General features: G+C 40.8%; 1 protein-coding gene across 2 annotated transcripts in view; it reads left to right on the top strand.

The window, feature by feature from the left end:
• CNTFR (ciliary neurotrophic factor receptor) overlaps positions 1 to 22792 on the top strand; it is a 572999-nt gene that overhangs the window by 175563 nt on the left and 374644 nt on the right. The window lies entirely within an intron of this gene.

Raw genomic sequence — 22792 nt, 5'->3', positions numbered from 1 at the left:
TTTCTGTTAGTCCACCCATTGTACAGCGCTGCAGCATTTGTTGGCGCTTTATAAATAATAATAATAGCACATACTATATTCTACATGTTCTGTAAGATGCTCCGTCTGCAACATATTCAGTGTGCTCTTTAACAGCCGCCGCTGGGGGTAGCAATCCGGGGCTCACGGTAGACCTGATAATGGGCTCCTCCGATGTAACCCAATCTCATTACAGATGGACTGATGCTACTGATGGGGGGGGGGGAGACACTCTCCTTAACCTTTAATACGCCGGGAGAGTCTCAGGCCCATTAATCAAAGCCGTTCTTGCTGATGTGTCTCCATTCAGGGAATTCAGAAGTAAGAGCGAGTTAATTATTTATCACTGGTGGGTCTGTCATTGTGTGCTCCATTTCTTTCTTGACATGTTCATCCTACGTCTGTCTGTGCGTGGCTCTGTGTGTCTCCTGTAGCCGGGGTGGAGGACGCTGGGCTCAGATAGAGGACTGGATGGACAGGTGGGCACAGTGTCCGGGTTTATATACATTACTCCTATTCATTAATGGCTTTTTTTCACATCAAACATTGTTTTTCCTGTAAATGGAGTTTTCTAAAACACATAAACACAAATTCAGTAAGTCCGTTTTGTATGTCATGCTATGGGGTTATGTAGAAAACGAACATAGTGATTTTTAGGTATATTTTTGTGAATTGTCCAGTTGTGCCAATTTATTGTATCGTTTTGCACCATGATTTCCTTATTGCACGTCCCCAGTCACGTTGATCTTGTGATGCTTGTTTGATCTCTTTTTTTTTTTATTACATTTCCGTTCCAACGTGATCATATAGAAATCTGCTGAAGTGATGACTGTTTTCTTATTTGGTGTTTTTTGCCTGTTTTCCATTTGCAGTGAATCTGCAATCAGATAATTAAATTATGGAATATTTTACAATATAAATATATGGTATATAGATTTTATTACCACATTGCAACTTTTGAAAGTACAGATAACGCAGGATACTGATTCAAGCCGCGTGCGGTCCTGCTGCTGCATGAGCCGCGCACTCCTCATCCACCGTCTGTGACAGGAAGGAGGCAGTGACCGCGAGAAGCGGTCACGTGTCCCGCCTAACTCTAAGAGCGCGCCGTGGGTATCGGGCGCGCTCTTAAAGGGACAGTGGGAGCCTAAATTGGCAAAGGTCTCCCATTGGTCCCTGTCATGCCACACTCCCCATACACGTGGATATGACAGGGGCCAATCAAAATAGATGTTTAGGTATATATACTCACCTTTTTCCCTTAGTTCCTTGCCCTATCGTGGTTTCTGTTTCAGTTCCCTTTAGCGCTTGTTGTGTTCCTTCGTACTTGACCTTGGCTTTGTTTCTGACTACGTTATCTCTTTATCCTTATCTGTTCGGTTTGCCGGCTTGCTGTTTACTGTGTACCAGACCCCGGACAGTCTTAGTTTACGCTGTCTCTCCGTGCCCTTGACCTCGGATCGCTCCTGACTCTGTACTTCTCCTATATACGTCGAGTCTGGCCATTCTAAGGTCTGGTAGACGTATCTCCCCTCTGTGTTGTCTTCTGTTGAGTTGAATCCTGCGTGTTGGGGTATATTTTCGTTACTGTGTCGGGCTCATATAGGAGAATACTGTATCTGTCGGTAGCTATGTATTAAACCTGCGTTGGGATGTTCTAACAGTGTATATCTGATCTGTGTTCTCCTATATGTTCCCAACATAGTATCTGTCTGTAGCTATGTATTAAACCTGCGTGATGGTCTGATGGTCTGATCGCAGTGTGTTTGTAATTTTCATTTAATTAAGGAATCACTAGATGCAGTCCCTCCAACTTGCTAACCCCCTAATTTTTATATAGAGCCTCACGTGACCCCTGTCCTGAATTCCTTTACTGATATGAATGTATCTCCAATCCATTCTTAGTACATACTGACTGTACAGAGAGTGTGTGATGGAATGAGTGTCTGTGTATCTCTCCGTCTGTGCACCCTGATAATAATCTCCCAGAAACGCTGTAAATTCCATCATTTATTGACTGTTTTATAGAGAGAGAGACGTTCTTGTACGTTAATCAGTTGGTTTATTGTCATTTCTGTAAGCATTGTTTTATCTTTTTTCACTCTGTAACTCTGTGTTTTACGTATTTGATTAGTTTGTTATATTTCTGTTTGTAATGATATGTCTGAGATACACGAGTCTGTTGATGTATGTGTTTGTGGTTACGTATGTATCATACTCTCTATCACTATATATATATATATATATATATATATATATATATATATATATATATATATATATATATATTGGGGTATCTAGTAACAATATTTTTTTGTAGTGTTAAAATATATATATATATATATATAGTATCTCTCTCTATACGTATGTTATCGAACGTGTTAGTCTATGTGTATAGTATGTTTATTAGCATGTAAGATTATTATTTATATAGCACCATCAGACTCTGTAGCGCTGTACAATGTATATTATGTTTATTAGTATTCAAGTTACGTGTACAATATATTACATATGTGTATAGATAAAGTATATGCTTTTCAATGTATAGATTTAATATATATATGTTAATGTATAGGATGCATGTGAGATACATGTTAATGTATAGGATGCATGTGAGATACGTGTTAATGTATAGGATGCATGCGAGATACGTGTTAATGTATAGGATGCATGTGAGATACATGTTAATGTATAGGATGCATGCGAGATACATGTTAATGTATAGGATGCATGCGAGATACATGTTAATGTATAGGATGCATGCGAGATACATGTTAATGTATAGGATGCATGCGAGATACATGTGAATGTATAGGATGCATGCGAGATACATGTTAATGTATAGGATGCATGCAAGATACATGTTAATGTATAGGATGCATGCGAGATACATGTTAATGTATAGGATGCATGCGAGATACATGTTAATGTATAGGATGCATGCGAGATACATGTTAATGTATAGGATGCATGCGAGATACATGTTAATGTATAGGATGCATGCAAGATGCATGTTAATGTATAGGATGCATGCAAGATACATGTTAATGTATAGGATGCATGCGAGATACATGTTAATGTATAGGATGCATGCGAGATACGTGTTAATGTATAGGATGCATGCGAGATACATGTTAATGTATAGGATGCATGCGAGATACATGTTAATGTATAGGATGCATGCGAGATACATGTTAATGTATAGGATGCATGCGAGATACGTGTTAATGTATAGGATGCATGCGAGATACGTGTTAATGTATAGGATGCATGCGAGATACATGTTAATGTATAGGATGTATCTGAGATACGTGTTAATGTATAGGATGTATCTGAGATACGTGTTAATGTATAGGATGTATCTGAGATACGTGTTAATGTATAGGATGTATCTGAGATACGTGTTAATGTATAGGATGTATCTGAGATACGTGTTAATGTATAGGATGTATCTGAGATACGTGTTAATGTATAGGATGTATCTGAGATACGTGTTAATGTATAGGATGTATCTGAGATACGTGTTAATGTATAGGATGTATCTGAGATACGTGTTAATGTATAGGATGTATCTGAGATACGTGTTAATGTATAGGATACATGCGAGATACGTGTTAATGTATAGGATGTATCTGAGATACGTGTTAATGTATAGGATGTATCTGAGATACGTGTTAATGTATAGGATGTATCTGAGATACGTGTTAATGTATAGGATGTATCTGAGATACGTGTTAATGTATAGGATGTATCTGAGATACGTGTTAATGTATAGGATGTATATGGTTTACGTATTAATGTATAGGATGTATCTGAGATACGTGTTAATGTATAGGATGTATCTGAGATACGTGTTAATGTATAGGATGTATATATATATATATATATATATATATATATATATATATATATATATATATATATATATATATATTTTACGTGTTAATGTATAGGATGCATGTGAGATACGGGATACAGAGTGCAGCCACATGCTGGGCGTTTGAGAGGGTTTGTTGGTTCCCATTAACTCACAGTAGGAATGTAGGGAGATGTATTATTCATCTCGAGGATGTGTGACCCCGGACTACATTCCTCAGCCCCTGGATGAGGGTCACATGCCTCTAATCTGCTTACAGACTCTTCAATTCATCAATCATTCTCTGAGAACTGGGGATTGAAAGGAAGCAGGCTGTCATTGCCTTCCCTGGAGCAGCTCTGCTGGGAGCCCAGCACTGTATAGAGGACTATGGCAGCCGGACTATTGGTAGGAACTTACTTTGGGCCTGAACGTCGCCCCGTGGAGATGTGAGGAACGAGAGGGATTTATTCTTCTTGTAAGTAAATATGTAACGTGTGGAATTAAATGTGCGTCCTCTGTGTAATGCTGCCGCCAGATGCTGAGATCTGCTTCATAAACGCCAGCTATGTGGCCCTCAGCTGTGCAGCCTTGCTGGGGGCCCTCATACTGGGTACAATGCGCTGCCCGTCAGAGCTGGATACATTGTATGTACACGGAAAGATAGCTTGTATCCGTGCATGTTCAATATTATTATTATTATTATAAACAGAATTATGGCTTTTATCAGTAGATGTTTAATATTATTATTATTAGTATACACATAATGGTGGCTTGTATCAATACATTTTCAATATTATTATTATTATTATTATTATTATTATTATTATTATTATTATACACATAATTTATTTATAAAATATTTTACCAGGAAAGATACATTGAGATTTCTCTCGTTTTCAAGTATGTCCTGGGTCCACAAATCAAGAATGATCGCTTGTATCAGTACCTGTTCAATATTGTTGTTGTTGTTGTTGTTGTTGTTGTTGATAATGATAATAATAACAACAATAATAACAATATTGAACAGGTACTGATACAGGCTACCATTCTGTGTGTAATAATAATAATAATAATAATAATAATAATAATAATATTACACACAGAATGGTAGCCTGTATCAGTACCTGTTCAATATTGTTGTTGTTATTGTTATTGTTATTATTATTATTATTCACAGAATGATAGCTTGTATCAGTACCTGTTCAATATTAGTCTGTATTCCTGTTCAGCACTGCACAATATGTCGGTGCTATATAAATAATAATAATAATAATAATAATAATAATGGCTTGAGCCAAGCTGGAGGATGCAGTAGCCTCTGACTAGTAAATTTGTTTAGGGTAGAAACGACTGATTGTCAGTATAGATTCTCCTGGCTAATTCGTCAGTCCATACGAGTGAATGGTCTGTCCCACTTAGTTCTCCTTCAGGCTAATCTTTTACTCCCAGTCGGCTATTTTCATTTTCGCTTTCTGGCTGGTAAATTTCCCTTCCGGGCTAGTTACGTCTCCTCCCAGATAGACAGCTGTGGGCTGACAGATTTGTACTTTGCTGGCTAGTAACTAATTCACTTTGACTTTCCGTTACTCGTTTTCTCATTTGCAAGTTTGTACTTTTATTGATTACAGTCTAGATAAAAAACACACTGTAATGCGCTTAAAGCAGGTAATATAATAAGTGTGTGTGTGCGTGTGTGTGTGTGCGTGCGTGTGTGTGCGTGTGTGTGTGCGTGTGTGTGTGTGTGTGTGTGTGTTTATAAAAGTTTTCCTAGCACTTTAAAATTCTGCCTCTTCTTCTAATTCTGCCCCTTTTAGCAACAACCTACCTTACTCATGCCGGCTGTGTCTAGTCAAATGCCTTCTAATAAAGTTATTACGGACACAGTGAGCTACACAAAGATACATTAAAACAGATATAAATATATGTATATGCTTAATGTATTACATATTCAGTATTTAATTACATATATACATTATAGTGTTTAGATCTATATATAATATTTAATAGTAGTGTGTGTGTGTGTGTGTATATATTATAGTGTTTAGATATATAGTATTTAATAGAGGTGTGTGTGTGTGTATATATAAGTACGTAATGTTAAATACATTTTGTGACGTGGCGTTGCATGTCTCCGCTCACGTGGCGTTGCACAGTCTTCCACTGTCCAGCCTCGGCCATCGCAACACTGACAGACACACACATACAGACGCACACACTCACTGACAGACACACGCACTGACAGACACACACAATGACAGACACACTGACTGACACACACACACATACCCATTTACACATTCTTGCACTCACATCATTTTATGTATTGCTCCCTCGCACGCAGTTTAGTGATGCCGGGAATATGACGTAAAATTCTGGCGCCCGGCATCCCTACAGACGGCGCGCACGAGGGAGCAGTGAGGAGCAGGAAGACTGAGCTCCCTCGCTTCATCCACCTTCCTCTCCTCCCCTTCCTCTCTTTCCCCAATGTGGGGAAAGCAGGTGCCTACTCTGCTTTAACACTAAGCATGTACTTGCGGCTCGCTGGGCCGCAAAGATGTCCATTGTGGGCTGCATCCAGCCCATGGGCCGCGAGATTGACATGCTTGTTATAGTGGAATACTTTGTCATAGTGCCCCCTCCCCTACTATCTCCAATGACTTACTGAGTTACTATGAGTGTCTAAGTCTTAGTAGAAGGTCCCTTTCCTGCTATCACTGACATTTTAGAAGGATTTGTAACTATTTTTCCATTTTTTTATCCATGTGTGTTGATTCCTCTAACTTACTCAGTCTTGGCCCTTACTTACATTGATGTGACCGGCTTCTTTTAGAAGCGTTGAAGCAATAAATTTGATGTAGAATTTGGAGACTGTGCAGAACTTGTCTTAGAAGTTACAAGTTAGAAGGTTCTCTGCCTCCTGGGGTTTCTTCCAGCTAGAGGCTAATGCACTAAAAAAACTGAATTGTAGCAAATTGAAATCTTCATTGCAAAATGTAGACTTAAAAAATACTCCCCTGGAAGCATTCTCCAAATCAGCCATACCATTGCTTGGTTATTCCAGCTGAAATCTTGCCGTTTGGATTTCTGCATAATTTGGATCTTCGTGATATCTTGCTTTCACTGGTCCTGATTTTAGGGTCCTGTCCCATCACCCCAGGTTTGTTCCCTGGAGTTCTGAAATATTCTACATGTTAAATTTTTGGGGACACCATAAAACTGCCCCCAAAAATCACAAGACACACTTGTGCTATATTAAGGGCCCTAAAACAGCGCTCCCTGTGCGGTCGGCCCTCAGTGGGCCAGCCTGTGTTACAGCATTCACACCAGGCTGACCTGTAAGTTCCACGGCAGACCCACCCATTCCAGGTGTGTCCATCCCCATTGGGCAATGTCAGAAATGCAGTTTGCGCCAAGTCACCCCACTACAACCCCTCCGATTCACAGGGCGCTGATATTGGAGGGGTGACAGTTGCAAAATCTTCTGTTTAATTACAGTGTGTGTACACGTAACCTGTTCTCATATAGATCTCAGAATGGGATTTATTCGCCAAAATGTGAGTTTACAACAGAATTGCAAACATTGGATAAAAAAAGCTGAGCTGGAACATGCTGCTCTATATAATTAATAACACAATAATAAACATAATGACAATTCAAACAGCTACAGAGGTTCTCTGACATTTCCGTGTCCTTCGTCATTCCTTGAGGAGAATGAAGTGACATTAGATACCAGCAAATAACCGTGTCATATTGGTAACTAGAGCCACGTGGTAAAAACACAGGTTAGTACGTATGGAAATAGAAGACCGGGGCTGTCGGCCATTAATCACACTCGCACAGCAGTCCATTAACAAGATGCAATCAATACATTTCCTTGGAAAAGAGCTGCCCGTTTTGCTGAGCAAGCTGGGGGGGGGGATTCTGTAACTCAAACCATTTTGTTTTGTACCTACTTTTTGCTGTCATCTAATAGTGTACAGGATTATCCGAGATACATATTGATTGTGTTAATTATTAATCAGTATGAGTATAACAATACTGAATGTCAGTGAATTAACCCCAGTCTGCCCCTCACCGTGTCACAGCGAGATCCATTTAGCTCCGTTCTTTAATCTGACCATCTGTTGGAATTATTACAAACTGGGCGCTCGGCGGCTTTGTGTAATAGTCACATTCTTACTCACATTATCTTTTCTTTTCTTTTTTTCATTAGTTTTTTTTTTTTTATTTGTTCAATCTTGGTGGCGCAGAAACCGCGAATCCTTCGGCTTTTACTCATTTATTTATTGGGGAATGTGGGTCGTGACAAATTATCTCCCCAATAAAGCAACAGAAACAAATGTGCTGGGAGCTGCAAAATGAAATCTGTTTTTTAAGGGCACCCGTTAAAGCGCTGTAATATTTGTCACACGGATGCTAAATTAATTGAAATCTTTAAAAATTCATTTTGAGTAATCAGTTGGATTCTCCCAGTGGCATTGCATCCTGTTGAGCAAATTAATTAGTGATTTGATGCATGGAAATAATCTCATTCTAGAGCAAGGAATGAATGCAGAAAGCGGCTGGCCGGGACTCGTTTATAAAGCTGCGCTGCCACCTACCCGGGCGTAATTAAAGAATGGTGGGGGTTTACCGCCAGGGCTTGGATTACTACATTTGGTTATCGGCTATCTTACTCCTAATATCTGTCCGCCCCAGGGATGGCTAATCCTGCGCGACTAGATGATGTCATAGCTTACTGCATTGTTTCTGATTGGCTGAGGATCTTGGTCTGGTTTGGACGGAGCATTTCTGCTACTGACGTTTGTACTAGAAGGATAGAACAATCTCTTGTTTTAGAACTTTATATCTTTTTAATTTAAAGATTTCTAGCTAACCTGGACTTTTTATTTTTATAAAATATTTTACCAGGAAAGATACATTGAGATATCCTGGGTCCACAAATCATTGCATTGATACATTAGGGTACAATAAAATACAAAAACAATATTAATACACAATAAATACAAAATGTAACATAGAACAGGTAGGAAATATATAATCAACCATGACAGGTGCATTCTGTTTTGAGGTATGTAGAGAGGGATCTCTTAAAGGACTTTTGGCTTGGGGAAGATTTGAAAGTGTGCGGGAGGTCGTTCCACAATTGCGGCGCTCTGTAGGAGAAGGAGGATCGGGGTGCTTTCTTTTTGTATTGAGGTAGACTAAGTAAAGTGCTGGTACTGGATCGGAGGTTGTAGGAAGTGGGAACAGCCGGGGAGAACATTCTGCTCCGGTAGGGTGGGAGCTTCCCAGAAAAGCTCTTAAACACAAGGCTGGAAAGATGAAGGGTGCGTCTGGATTCCAGCGACAGCCAGTTTAGTTCTTTTAGCATGTCACAATGGTGGGTCCTGTAGTTACATTGTAGCACAAATCGGCAGAACGAGTTATACAATGTATTGAGTTTATTAATGTGGGATTGCGATGCAGATGCATATACTACATCCCCATAATCAATGATTGGCATCAGCATTTGCTGTACAATCTTATCCCTTACTGTAGGGCTTAGGCAGGATTTGTTTCTGTACAGGGCACCTAGTTTTGGATAAAGTTTAGATGCAAGCTTTTCTATGTGGAAGCCAAAAGATAGATTGGGGTCTAACATCATATCCAAATATTTAAAAGAGTGGCCTGCGGTCAGTGTGCCATTTGAATTTGTTTTGATGGATAGGTGGGAATTGTGTAATTTGTGTAATTTAGGTACTGTTCCAAAGATCATTGTGACAGTTTTGTCAGTGTTTAGGAAGAGTTTGTTTTTTGCGATCCACTTTTCTACCTCTGTAAACTGGCCTTGGAGCACGGCCTCAAGCTGCGGTAGATCGGATTTGTTCGCATAGATTACTGTGTCGTCTGCGTACATGTGTACATTTGAGGATTGGCAGACATTAGGCAGATCATTTATAAATAATGTAAATAGTAGGGGGCCGAGAATGGAACCTTGGGGAACACCACACGTGACTGGGAGAGGGAGGGAGTCGCTGTCAGAAATGGACACATATTGCGAGCGATTTGATACATGCGATCGAAACCAGTTTAGCGAATGATCACCAATACCTGAGTTTTTGAGTTTGTGCAGTAGAATGTTGTGGTCTACTGTGTCAAAGGCCTTAGCAAAATTAAGGAAAATAGCTCCAGTTAGGTCTCCTTGTTCCATGCCAGTCTGGATGTCATTGCAAACTTTTAATAGGGCAGTTGTAGTGGAGTGATTCTGGCGAAAGCCCGATTGATCAGGGGTCAGATAGTTTGATTATTGGTAATACTCACATAGTTGCGTATGGACACATTTTTCTAAGATTTTTGACAATACCGGGAGCAATGATATAGGGCGATAGTTAGAAACCAAAGTAGTGTCACCACTTTTATGGATAGGCACTACTCTCGCAGTCTTCCAAAGTTTGGGTAAGTATCCAGACACCAAGGATTCGTTAATTAGAGTTGCGACGGGTTTAGTAATTGCCGGCGCACTGAGCTTCAACAGCATTGCTGGGATTTGGTCAGGTCCGGACTGGTTTTTCATTTTTAGATTATTAAGATGTTTTTCAATGACACTAACAGGTACAGGTCTAAAAATGAACTTGTCTATATTGGGTCTTTGCAAATTTAGTTGGGCCTGATCCACATTTGTAGTTCCAGGATGCGTGTCATTTATTAGCTTGGCAATCAGGGCAGTGGAACATCCGAAAAAATAATTGTTAAAGGCATTTGCTACATCTAAGGGAAGTTGCAGGGTTTGGTTATACACTTTGACAGTGGAGGGTTGGGAGTGGATTGGGGGGAGTTTGTAATTTATTTACGACTTTCCAAAAGTTTCTAGGGTTTGAGATGTTATTGTTCAGATTTTCACAGAAATATTGGGCCTTGGCCAATTTTTTTTGTTTTGAGCATATATTTCGCCATTGTCTATATGCACAGTGATCATTCATAGAGCCAGTATGCTTGCACTCTGACCACAATGAATCCCGAAACTGGTACATTTGGATGAGGTCAGCTGTGATCCAGTTCAGAGGTGCCCCTTTTACTCTCACCTTACGCAGATGGGCATGCAGATTCCAAACTTGTAGGGGTTCGGGCTGAAAGAATTCAACTTAGACGGCAGGGAGAGGAGATCGTGCCGCTGGATTTTTAATGAGCATTTCATTTATTTAATGCATATCTGTTAGTAGGGAGATATTTATTAAAGCGTTCCGTTCTGTAAATTAGGGCAAAATATATACTTTGTAAAAGGGGCGGGGTCACCAATGGAATGTAGCTACTGGTTCTACATTTGAAGATATTATTTTTGCGGAATATCATGGGCCAAGCCAATGCAACGTTAAAATAACACAAAAGTATATATATATATATATTTTTTATATGTTTTGACAGACTGGGGGTGAAATCGTACTTATGTAAAGGTACCAAGCATTGTATTCCTCACGCAGAAGTCAACATGTTCTATTTTGATGCTGGCAAAGCGCCCGAGTGTCCAGCAATCACTCATTGCCCCCTGAGAGAATCAGTAAATATTCTTATCCGCATTAATCGATTTGCTGGGTGTGCGCTGCGCTGTGCTGTCAGGTGACTTTCCGAGTATAGCACCATGTATCTACCAGTCCCTTTTACAGAGATCAGACTCTGCTGGGTTTGAATTTTTATTTTTTTCGTTTTCATTGTGTATCAAGAGATTCATTCAAAGTGTCTTCTGAATATAACCTTTACAGTTTTGCTCTATAATATATATAGCTTGGCACCGCAACGCTACATAAAATGAAACAAAAAAAAAAAAGATTTTTACTGGAATAACAATTGGCAGCCGCATTACTCAGAGTAGCAAACTGTGTGAGATTTAAATCATGGGAAACGTAGAACAGAAATATGCAATAATGCTCCCGAGAATTTCTTAAATCATGTCATGTGATCTATGTTTATGGCTGTGGACACGGCGCAATACAAACCACAAAATGCCAGATTTATCCAGGTTACCATACCGCCTGAGTGTCCTTGTTTTGGGTTAGAGTCCCTCCGTCCCTAATGTTTTCCATCCGAATGTCTGTATCGATTAGATAGTCTGATCCTGCTCGATGTTGCGTTGTCAGATATATAAATAGAGATCAATAAAGTTACAATGGAAGAAGGAAGTTGCTCAAAGAATAGATTATCAGATCATTTAAAGGACCACTCTAGGCACCCAGACCACTTCAGCTTAATGAAGTGGTCTGGGTGCCAGGTCCAGCTAGGGTTAACCCATTGTTTATAAATGGGTTAAGCCTTCCCCCTAATCCTCTAGTGGCTGTCTCATTGACAGCCGCTAGAGGCGCTTGCGTGATTCTCACTGTGAAAATCACAGTGAGAGCACGCAAGCATCCATAGGAAAGCATTGTAAATGCTTTCCTATGCGACTGGCTGAATGCGCGCAGCTCTTGCCGCGCGTGCGCATTCAGCCGACGGGGCGGAGAGGAGGAGGAGAGCTCCCCGCCCAGCGCTGGAAAAAGGTAAGTTTTGCCCCTTTCCAGAGCCGGGCGGGAGGGGGTCCCTGAGGGTGGGGGCACCCTCAGGGCACTCTAGTGCCAGGAAAACGAGTATGTTTTCCTGGCACTAGAGTGGTCCTTTAATGTAAAATGAAAAAGAAACAATGCAATCAGTGACACTTTATAGGGTTCCATCACCTGTGATAAAACAGCCTGCTACACTATCTCACCTTATATATGTACTGCATGCCACTTATGTTTAAGCCACCCTGTGCCCATTATAGGTGCAGGGTGTGCGTATTATTGTAACGTCATGTGTTAAATGTATTGTGTGCTCTCCTGACCTGCTGGGGTTCTGTCACCAGGTGGATTTGGTTGTGGAGCCTGTGCAGTGCCACCTGTTGGCTGTGAAAGATCGTGCAAGCCTGTGCAGTGCCACCGGTTGGCTGTGAAAGATCGAGCAAGCCTGTGCAGTGCCACCTGTTGGCTGTGAAAGATCGAGCAAGCCTGTGCAGTGCCACCTGTTGGCTGTGAAAGATAGTGCAAGCCTGTGCAGTGCCACCTGTTGATTACACGAATGACATGCACTACCTGAATGGCAAGGCTGGTTAATTTGCATGTCCAGGTAGATTTCAATATTATGGCTTGTGCAAGCTTTGTCTTTGTCTTCCCCACCCACTTATAAATAATGTTTTGTGTTATACAAGTGCCTTTTTCTGATTCCCAATATGATTTTATTATATGTTTGTGATTGAGTGTGTCGCCGTAAGTCTTTTGTAATGTGGATAGGGGCTAGTCCTGAGTGAAATGAACGCATTGTGTGCTATTTCCATTTGGAACTGTGTGTCCAGTCTGGTTTATTTATGGATTCCGGTAACAGAGTTTTTAGAAACCTGTTGGCTGGCTGGATTGGTCTGATTCCTGGGACGTATTAAAGAGTTGGCCTGTAAGCCAAAAGTGTCTGTCTGGAAGGATAAAGTAACAGCCTGGTCCTGTGGAAGAGACCCCCTGTCAAACTTTGATTACTGGGTCTGAAGCGATCCAAAGTCCCAGGGGTCAGAGAGGAAGTTGACCAGGCAGAGGTACTCAGTCGGAGTACAAGGAGCTCCGCGAGAGCCACAGTTATATTTCCCTACTTTAACTAGATATGGGCGTCTTACCTGTAATCTCTCCTCCCCTCTGACACCTTGTTCTAATTGTGTGTTCCTTTACTCCACCTGGATTGTAAGCTCAGTGTACATGGTCAGTCTTTATATCTGTACAGCACAGGGTACATGGTCAGTCTTTATATCTGTACAGCACAGGGTATATGGTCAGTCTTTATATCTGTACAGCGCAGTGTATATGGTCAGTCTTTATATCTGTACAGCACAGGGTACATGGTCAGTCTTTATATCTGTACAGCACAGGGTATATGGTCAGTCTTTATATCTGTACAGCGCAGTGTACATGGTCAGTCTTTATATCTGTACAGCGCAGTGTACATGGTCAGTCTTTATATCTGTACAGCACAGGGTATATGGTCAGTCTTTATATCTGTACAGCGCAGGGTATATGGTCAGTCTTTATATCTGTACAGCACAGTGTACATGGTCAGTCTTTATATCTGTACAGCGCAGTGTACATGGTCAGTCTTTATATCTGTACAGCGCAGTGTACATGGTCAGTCTTTATATCTGTACAGCACAGGGTATATGGTCAGTCTTTATATCTGTACAGCACAGTGTATATGGTCAGTCTTTATATCTGTACAGCACAGGGTATATGGTCAGTCTTTATATCTGTACAGCACAGTGTATATGGTCCGTCTTTATATCTGTACAGCGCAGTGTACATGGTCAGTCTTTATATCTGTACAGCACAGGGTATATGGTCAGTCTTTATATCTGTACAGCACAGTGTATATGGTCAGTCTTTATATCTGTACAGCACAGGGTATATGGTCAGTCTTTATATCTGTACAGCACAGGGTATATGGTCAGTCTTTATATCTGTACAGCACAGGGTATATGGTCAGTCTTTATATCTGTACAGCGCAGTGTATATGGTCAGTCTTTATATCTGTACAGCACAGTGTATATGGTCAGTCTTTATATCTGTACAGCAGTGTACATGGTCAGTCTTTATATCTGTACAGCGCAGTGTATATGGTCAGTCTTTATATCTGTACAGCACAGTGCATATGGTCAGTCTTTATATCTGTACAGCGCAGTGTATATGGTCAGTCTTTATATCTGTACAGCGCAGGGTATATGGTCAGTCTTTATATCTGTACAATGCAGGGTATATGGTCAGTCTTTATATCTGTACAGCGCAGTGAATATGGTCAGTCTTTATATCTGTACAGCGCAGTGTATATGGTCAGTCTTTATATCTGTACAGCGCAGTGTATATGGTCAGTCTTTATATCTGTACAGCGCAGGGTATATGGTCAGTCTTTATATCTGTACAATGCAGGGTATATGGTCAGTCTTTATATCTGTACAGCGCAGTGAATATGGTCAGTCTTTATATCTGTACAGCGCAGTGAATATGGTCAGTCTTTATATCTGTACAGCGCAGTGTATATGGTCAGTCTTTATATCTGTACAGCGCAGTGTATATGGTCAGTCTTTATATCTGTACAGCGCAGTGTATATGGTCCGTCTTTATATCTGTACAGCGCAGTGTACATGGTCAGTCTTTATATCTGTACAGCACAGTGTACATGGTCAGTCTTTATATCTGTACAGCACAGGGTATATGGTCAGTCTTTATATCTGTACAGCACAGGGTATATGGTCAGTCTTTATATCTGTACAGCGCAGTGTATATGGTCAGTCTTTATCTGTCGCTTTTATTTTGTATTTTTAGGATATTTATTTGGTTTTCTGGAGATGTCTGTAGAATTAAGTAATTATTTTTTTTTGTTGAGTTTAAAAGTTTAGATAATGCGTATCACAGCTGCTTCAGGCCAAGTCTGCTAACATTCGGCTTTTGTCTTGGCAGCGAGCGATTCGGAAAGCTTGTGTCCCAGTCGGTGCAGCATCACACTGTGAATGTCATATTTCTGTATTGTGGCTAACTCTGTGCCATTTCAATGCCGCCTTCTGTTTATGTCATGGCGTCTGATTGACCTGCCGGCAGAGTCGGGCTGGGGGTTAGGGGCATTTTGTGCGAGTCACGCCAGGTTCCTTGTTTGCTGTGACTTTGGGGATGTGTTGCTGTGTTCAGCCATCTGGTGACCTGAAGATTGTTCTTTGCTTTTTGGCTGCTATCTCAGAGCTACAAACGCATTTATCTAAAGCTATTGTTCTCTGAAATGGTAACTAATGATTCCTCAGAAACGATCTGGAGAGTCATTTTGTATTCTGTTTGCTTGCTCTTCGTACACGCAAAAAGTCTTTCTTCTGCTTCTAATGTGCCAGAAAAGCCTGATTTCAAAGAGATTTTCTGTTTCTACTTTACAACACGGATTATTTTTACCCGAAACCCCAGTGTCCTCTTTTGGGATCCACACGTAGAATTTCCTCATACTGTCATTGTGTTGGAGCTCTTCGGTTTGTTTAGAAGTATGTCACAGAGCTCCACAGAGTGTATATCAGAGCTCCACAGCAATAAAACACACACAGGGTTACTCACTAAACACCAGATTTTCTCCAGATAGACAAAATCCTGTTAAAATAACCGATTTACGCCCGCAATTGATATTCTCTTATTTACTAAAGCCAAATCTGGTTGGAATTTGGTCGGTCCGAGCGAATCTGCAGTAATCACCCAGTTACATTGGTTGTTTTATTGGCACTTGCGATTCAGCTGTTACATCACAAAGTAAAACATAAACAAATGGCTTAAGGGGGTCAATATGGCCCTTGTATTACTTTGCAGCCATCTTCCATGGGGCATATATTCTAGATGTTTTTTAACCCTAATTGGAGGAGGGTATAGTCCCCCCCCCATGGGCATCAGGTGAGGGACATTAAAATGAATCATTGGGGACGAACAGATCACTGTCTGCCTCCCTAACCCCACCCATGACCAGCGAGTGGGGGCTATTATAACATAAGGAGGAGTGAACCTAGTGTCTGAAATATGGACCAATTTCAAGCACAATGCAAAAATCCAGACCTTTGTAAAGGGATACTCTAAGCACCAAAACTATTTTATCTTAATGAAGTAGTTTTGGTGTATATATCATGCTCCTGCAGTCTCATTGCTCAATTCTCTTCCGTTTAGGAGTTGAGTAACTTTGTTTCTGTTTATTCAGCCCTAGCCATACAGCCTGCATAAAAAATGTGTTTTGATCAGATGTTAATTTACTTTAGATTTTTTTTAAGTTTCCTGCTTGTTAAACTGAACTTTAATCACACACAGGAGGCTCCTGCAGGGTCTAGACGACCATTAAAAATGTTAGAGATAAGACATTTTAAATTAAACAGACTTTGCAATAAAGGAAGTGTAAACAATATATGACTCTTTACATTAAGTGCACAGGAAGGCTGTAAGTCACATGCAGGGAGGTGTGACTAGGGCTGCATAAAAAGAGATTTAACTCCTCAATGGCAGAGAATTGAGCAGTGAGACTGCAGGAGCATGGTCTACACACCAAAACTGCTTCATTAAGCTAAAGTTGTTTTGTTTCTTTTAGTGTCCCTTTAAATAGTCTGAGCATTGTCTGGATTTTGCAGTTCGAATGGTCAGTATGCAACCAGATGGTTTTGCCCCATTCGGTATGCGGCCATTTGGACATTAATGAGTGACCCTAAAAGTAATGTACAATATATATCAGAGCTCCATAGCAATACGATATTCAGTACTGTGCAATCTCTGAGTGTATCACAGAGCTCCATAGCAATACGGTATTCAGTACTGTGCAATCTGAGTGTATCACAGAGCTCCATAGCAATACGATATTCAGTACTGTGCAATCTCTGAGTGTATCATAGAGCTCCATAGCAATACGGTATTCAGTACTGTGCAATCTGAGTGTATCACAGAGCTCCATAGCAATACGGTATTCAGTACTGTGCAATCTCTGAGTGTATCACAGAGCTCCATAGCAATACGGTATTCAGTACTGTGCAATCTGAGTGTATCACAGAGCTCCATAGCAATACGATATTCAGTACTGTGCAATCTCTGAGTGTATCACGGAGCTCCATAGCAATACGATATTCAGTACTGTGCAATCTCTGAGTGTATCATAGAGCTCCATAGCAATACGGTATTCAGTACTGTGCAATCTGAGTGTATCACAGAGCTCCATAGCAATACGGTATTCAGTACTGTGCAATCTCTGAGTGTATCACAGAGCTCCATAGCAATACGGTATTCAGTACTGTGCAATCTGAGTGTATCACAGAGCTCCATAGCAATACGATATTCAGTACTGTGCAATCTCTGAGTGTATCACGGAGCTCCATAGCAATACGATATTCAGTACTGTGCAATCTCTGAGTGTATCACAGAGCTCCATAGCAATACGATATTCAGTACTGTGCAATCTCTGAGTGTATCACGGAGCTCCATAGCAATACGGTATTCAGTACTGTGCAAACTCTGAGTGTATCACAGAGCTCCATAGCAATACGATATTCAGTACTGTGCAATCTCTGAGTGTATCACAGAGCTCCATAGCAATACGGTATTCAGTACTGTGCAAACTCTGAGTGTATCACAGAGCTCCATAGCAATACGATATTCAGTACTGTGCAATCTCTGAGTGTATCACGGAGCTCCATAGCAATACGATATTCAGTACTGTGCAATCTCTGAGTGTATCACGGAGCTCCATAGCAATACGGTATTCAGTATTGTGAAATCTCTGAGTGTATCATAGAGCTCCATAGCAATACGGTATTCAGTATTGTGCAATCTCTGAGTGTATCACAGAGCTCATAGCAATACGATATTCAGTACTGTGCAATCTCTGAGTGTATCATAGAGCTCCATAGCAATACGGTATTCAGTATTGTGCAATCTCTGAGTGTATCACGGAGCTCCATAGCAATACGATATTCAGTATTGTGCAATCTCTGAGTGTATCACAGAGCTCATAGCAATACGATATTCAGTACTGTGCAATCTCTGAGTGTATCACAGAGCTCCATAGCAATACGATATTCAGTACTGTGCAAACTCTGAGTGTATCACAGAGCTCCATAGCAATACGATATTCAGTACTGTGCAATCTCTGAGTGTATCACGGAGCTCCATAGCAATACGGTATTCAGTATTGTGCAATCTCTGAGTGTATCACGGAGCTCCATAGCAATACGGTATTCAGTATTGTGCAATCTCTGAGTGTATCACAGAGCTCATAGCAATACGATATTCAGTACTGTGCAATCTCTGAGTGTATCACAGAGCTCCATAGCAATACGATATTCAGTACTGTGCAAACTCTGAGTGTATCACAGAGCTCCATAGCAATACGATATTCAGTACTGTGCAATCTCTGAGTGTATCACGGAGCTCCATAGCAATACGGTATTCAGTACTGTGCAAACTCTGAGTGTATCACAGAGCTCCATAGCAATACGATATTCAGTACTGTGCAATCTCTGAGTGTATCACAGAGCTCCATAGCAATACGGTATTCAGTACTGTGCAAACTCTGAGTGTATCACAGAGCTCCATAGCAATACGGTATTCAGTACTGTGCAATCTCTGAGTGTATCACGGAGCTCCATAGCAATACGATATTCAGTACTGTGCAATCTCTGAGTGTATCACGGAGCTCCATAGCAATACGGTATTCAGTATTGTGAAATCTCTGAGTGTATCATAGAGCTCCATAGCAATACGGTATTCAGTATTGTGCAATCTCTGAGTGTATCACAGAGCTCATAGCAATACGATATTCAGTACTGTGCAATCTCTGAGTGTATCATAGAGCTCCATAGCAATACGGTATTCAGTATTGTGCAATCTCTGAGTGTATCACGGAGCTCCATAGCAATACGGTATTCAGTATTGTGCAATCTCTGAGTGTATCACAGAGCTCATAGCAATACGATATTCAGTACTGTGCAATATCTGAGTGTATCACAGAGCTCCATAGAATACGGTATTCAGTATTGTGCAATCTCTGAGTGTATCACAGAGCTCCATAGCAATACAGTATTCAGTACTGTGCAATCTCTGAGTGTATCACAGAGCTCCATAGCAATACGGTATTCAGTACTGTGCAATCTCTGAGTGTATCACAGAGCTCCATAGCGATATGGTATTCAGTACTGTGCAATCTCTGAGTGTATCACAGAGCTCCATAGCAATACGGTATTCAGTATTGTGCAATCTCTGAGTGTATCACAGAGCTCCATAGCAATACGATATTCAGTACTGTGCAATCTCTGAGTGTATCACAGAGCTCCATAGCAATACGGTATTCAGTACTGTGCAATCTCTGAATGTATCACATAGCTCCATAGCAATACGATATTCAGTATTGTGCAATCTCTGAGTGTATCATAGAGCTCCATAGCAATACGGTATTCAGTACTGTGCAATCTGAGTGTATCACAGAGCTCCATAGAATACGGTATTCAGTACTGTGCAATGTCTGAGTGTATCATAGAGCTCCATAGCAATACGGTATTCAGTACTGTGCAATCTCTGAGTGTATCACAGAGCTCCATAGCGATATGGTATTCAGTACTGTGCAATATCTGAGTGTATCACAGAGCTCCATAGCAATACGGTATTCAGTACTGTGCAATCTCTGAGTGTATCACAGAGCTCCATAGCAATACGGTATTCAGTACTGTGCAATCTGAGTGTATCACAGAGCTCCATAGAATATGATATTCAGTATTGTGCAATCTCTGAGTGTATCACAGAGCTCCATAGCAATACGATATTCAGTACTGTGCAATCTCTGAGTGTATCACAGAGCTCCATAGCAATACAGTATTCAGTACTGTGCAATCTCTGAGTGTATCACAGAGCTCCATAGCGATATGGTATTCAGTACTGTGCAATATCTGAGTGTATCACAGAGCTCCATAGCAATACGGTATTCAGTACTGTGCAATCTCTGAGTGTATCACAGAGCTCCATAGCAATACGGTATTCAGTACTGTGCAATCTGAGTGTATCACAGAGCTCCATAGAATATGATATTCAGTATTGTGCAATCTCTGAGTGTATCACAGAGCTCCATAGCAATACGATATTCAGTACTGTGCAATCTCTGAGTGTATCACAGAGCTCCATAGCAATACGGTATTCAGTACTGTGCAATCTCTGAGTGTATCACAGAGCTCCATAGCGATATTGTATTCAGTACTGTGCAATATCTGAGTGTATCACAGAGCTCCATAGCAATACGGTATTCAGTACTGTGCAATCTCTGAGTGTATCACAGAGCTCCATAGCAATACGGTATTCAGTACTGTGCAATCTGAGTGTATCACAGAGCTCCATAGAATACGATATTCAGTATTGTGCAATCTCTGAGTGTATCACAGAGCTCCATAGCAATACGATATTCAGTACTGTGCAATCTCTGAGTGTATCACAGAGCTCCATAGCAATACGGTATTCAGTACTGTGCAATCTCTGAATGTATCACATAGCTCCATAGCAATACGATATTCAGTATTGTGCAATCTCTGAGTGTATCATAGAGCTCCATAGCAATACGGTATTCAGTACTGTGCAATCTGAGTGTATCACAGAGCTCCATAGAATACGGTATTCAGTACTGTGCAATGTCTGAGTGTATCATAGAGCTCCATAGCAATACGGTATTCAGTACTGTGCAATCTCTGAGTGTATCACAGAGCTCCATAGCGATATGGTATTCAGTACTGTGCAATATCTGAGTGTATCACAGAGCTCCATAGCAATACGGTATTCAGTACTGTGCAATCTCTGAGTGTATCACAGAGCTCCATAGCAATATGGTATTCAGTACTGTGCAATCTGAGTGTATCACAGAGCTCCATAGAATATGATATTCAGTATTGTGCAATCTCTGAGTGTATCACAGAGCTCCATAGCAATACGATATTCAGTACTGTGCAATCTCTGAGTGTATCACAGAGCTCCATAGCAATACGGTATTCAGTACTGTGCAATCTCTGAGTGTATCACAGAGCTCCATAGCGATATTGTATTCAGTACTGTGCAATATCTGAGTGTATCACAGAGCTCCATAGCAATACGGTATTCAGTACTGTGCAATCTCTGAGTGTATCACAGAGCTCCATAGCAATACGGTATTCAGTACTGTGCAATCTGAGTGTATCACAGAGCTCCATAGAATACGATATTCAGTATTGTGCAATCTCTGAGTGTATCACAGAGCTCCATAGCAATACGATATTCAGTACTGTGCAATCTCTGAGTGTATCACAGAGCTCCATAGCAATACGGTATTCAGTACTGTGCAATCTCTGAATGTATCACATAGCTCCATAGCAATACGATATTCAGTATTGTGCAATCTCTGAGTGTATCATAGAGCTCCATAGCAATACGGTATTCAGTACTGTGCAATCTGAGTGTATCACAGAGCTCCATAGAATACGGTATTCAGTACTGTGCAATGTCTGAGTGTATCATAGAGCTCCATAGCAATACGGTATTCAGTACTGTGCAATCTCTGAGTGTATCACAGAGCTCCATAGCGATATGGTATTCAGTACTGTGCAATATCTGAGTGTATCACAGAGCTCCATAGCAATACGGTATTCAGTACTGTGCAATCTCTGAGTGTATCACAGAGCTCCATAGCAATATGGTATTCAGTACTGTGCAATCTGAGTGTATCACAGAGCTCCATAGAATATGATATTCAGTATTGTGCAATCTCTGAGTGTATCACAGAGCTCCATAGCAATACGATATTCAGTACTGTGCAATCTCTGAGTGTATCACAGAGCTCCATAGCAATACGGTATTCAGTACTGTGCAATCTCTGAGTGTATCACAGAGCTCCATAGCGATATGGTATTCAGTACTGTGCAATATCTGAGTGTATCACAGAGCTCCATAGCAATACGGTATTCAGTACTGTGCAATCTCTGAGTGTATCACAGAGCTCCATAGCAATACGGTATTCAGTACTGTGCAATCTGAGTGTATCACAGAGCTCCATAGAATATGATATTCAGTATTGTGCAATCTCTGAGTGTATCACAGAGCTCCATAGCAATACGATATTCAGTACTGTGCAATCTCTGAGTGTATCACAGAGCTCCATAGCAATACGGTATTCAGTACTGTGCAATCTCTGAGTGTATCACAGAGCTCCATAGCGATATTGTATTCAGTACTGTGCAATATCTGAGTGTATCACAGAGCTCCATAGCAATACGGTATTCAGTACTGTGCAATCTCTGAGTGTATCACAGAGCTCCATAGCAATACGGTATTCAGTACTGTGCAATCTGAGTGTATCACAGAGCTCCATAGAATACGATATTCAGTATTGTGCAATCTC

The sequence above is a fragment of the Pelobates fuscus genome, chromosome 5 (assembly GCF_036172605.1).
Source record: "Pelobates fuscus isolate aPelFus1 chromosome 5, aPelFus1.pri, whole genome shotgun sequence".
NCBI lineage: Eukaryota > Metazoa > Chordata > Amphibia > Anura > Pelobatidae > Pelobates > Pelobates fuscus.
The sequence above is the reverse complement of the archived record's forward strand: the minus strand, read 5'-3'. Positions and strand labels throughout refer to the sequence as shown.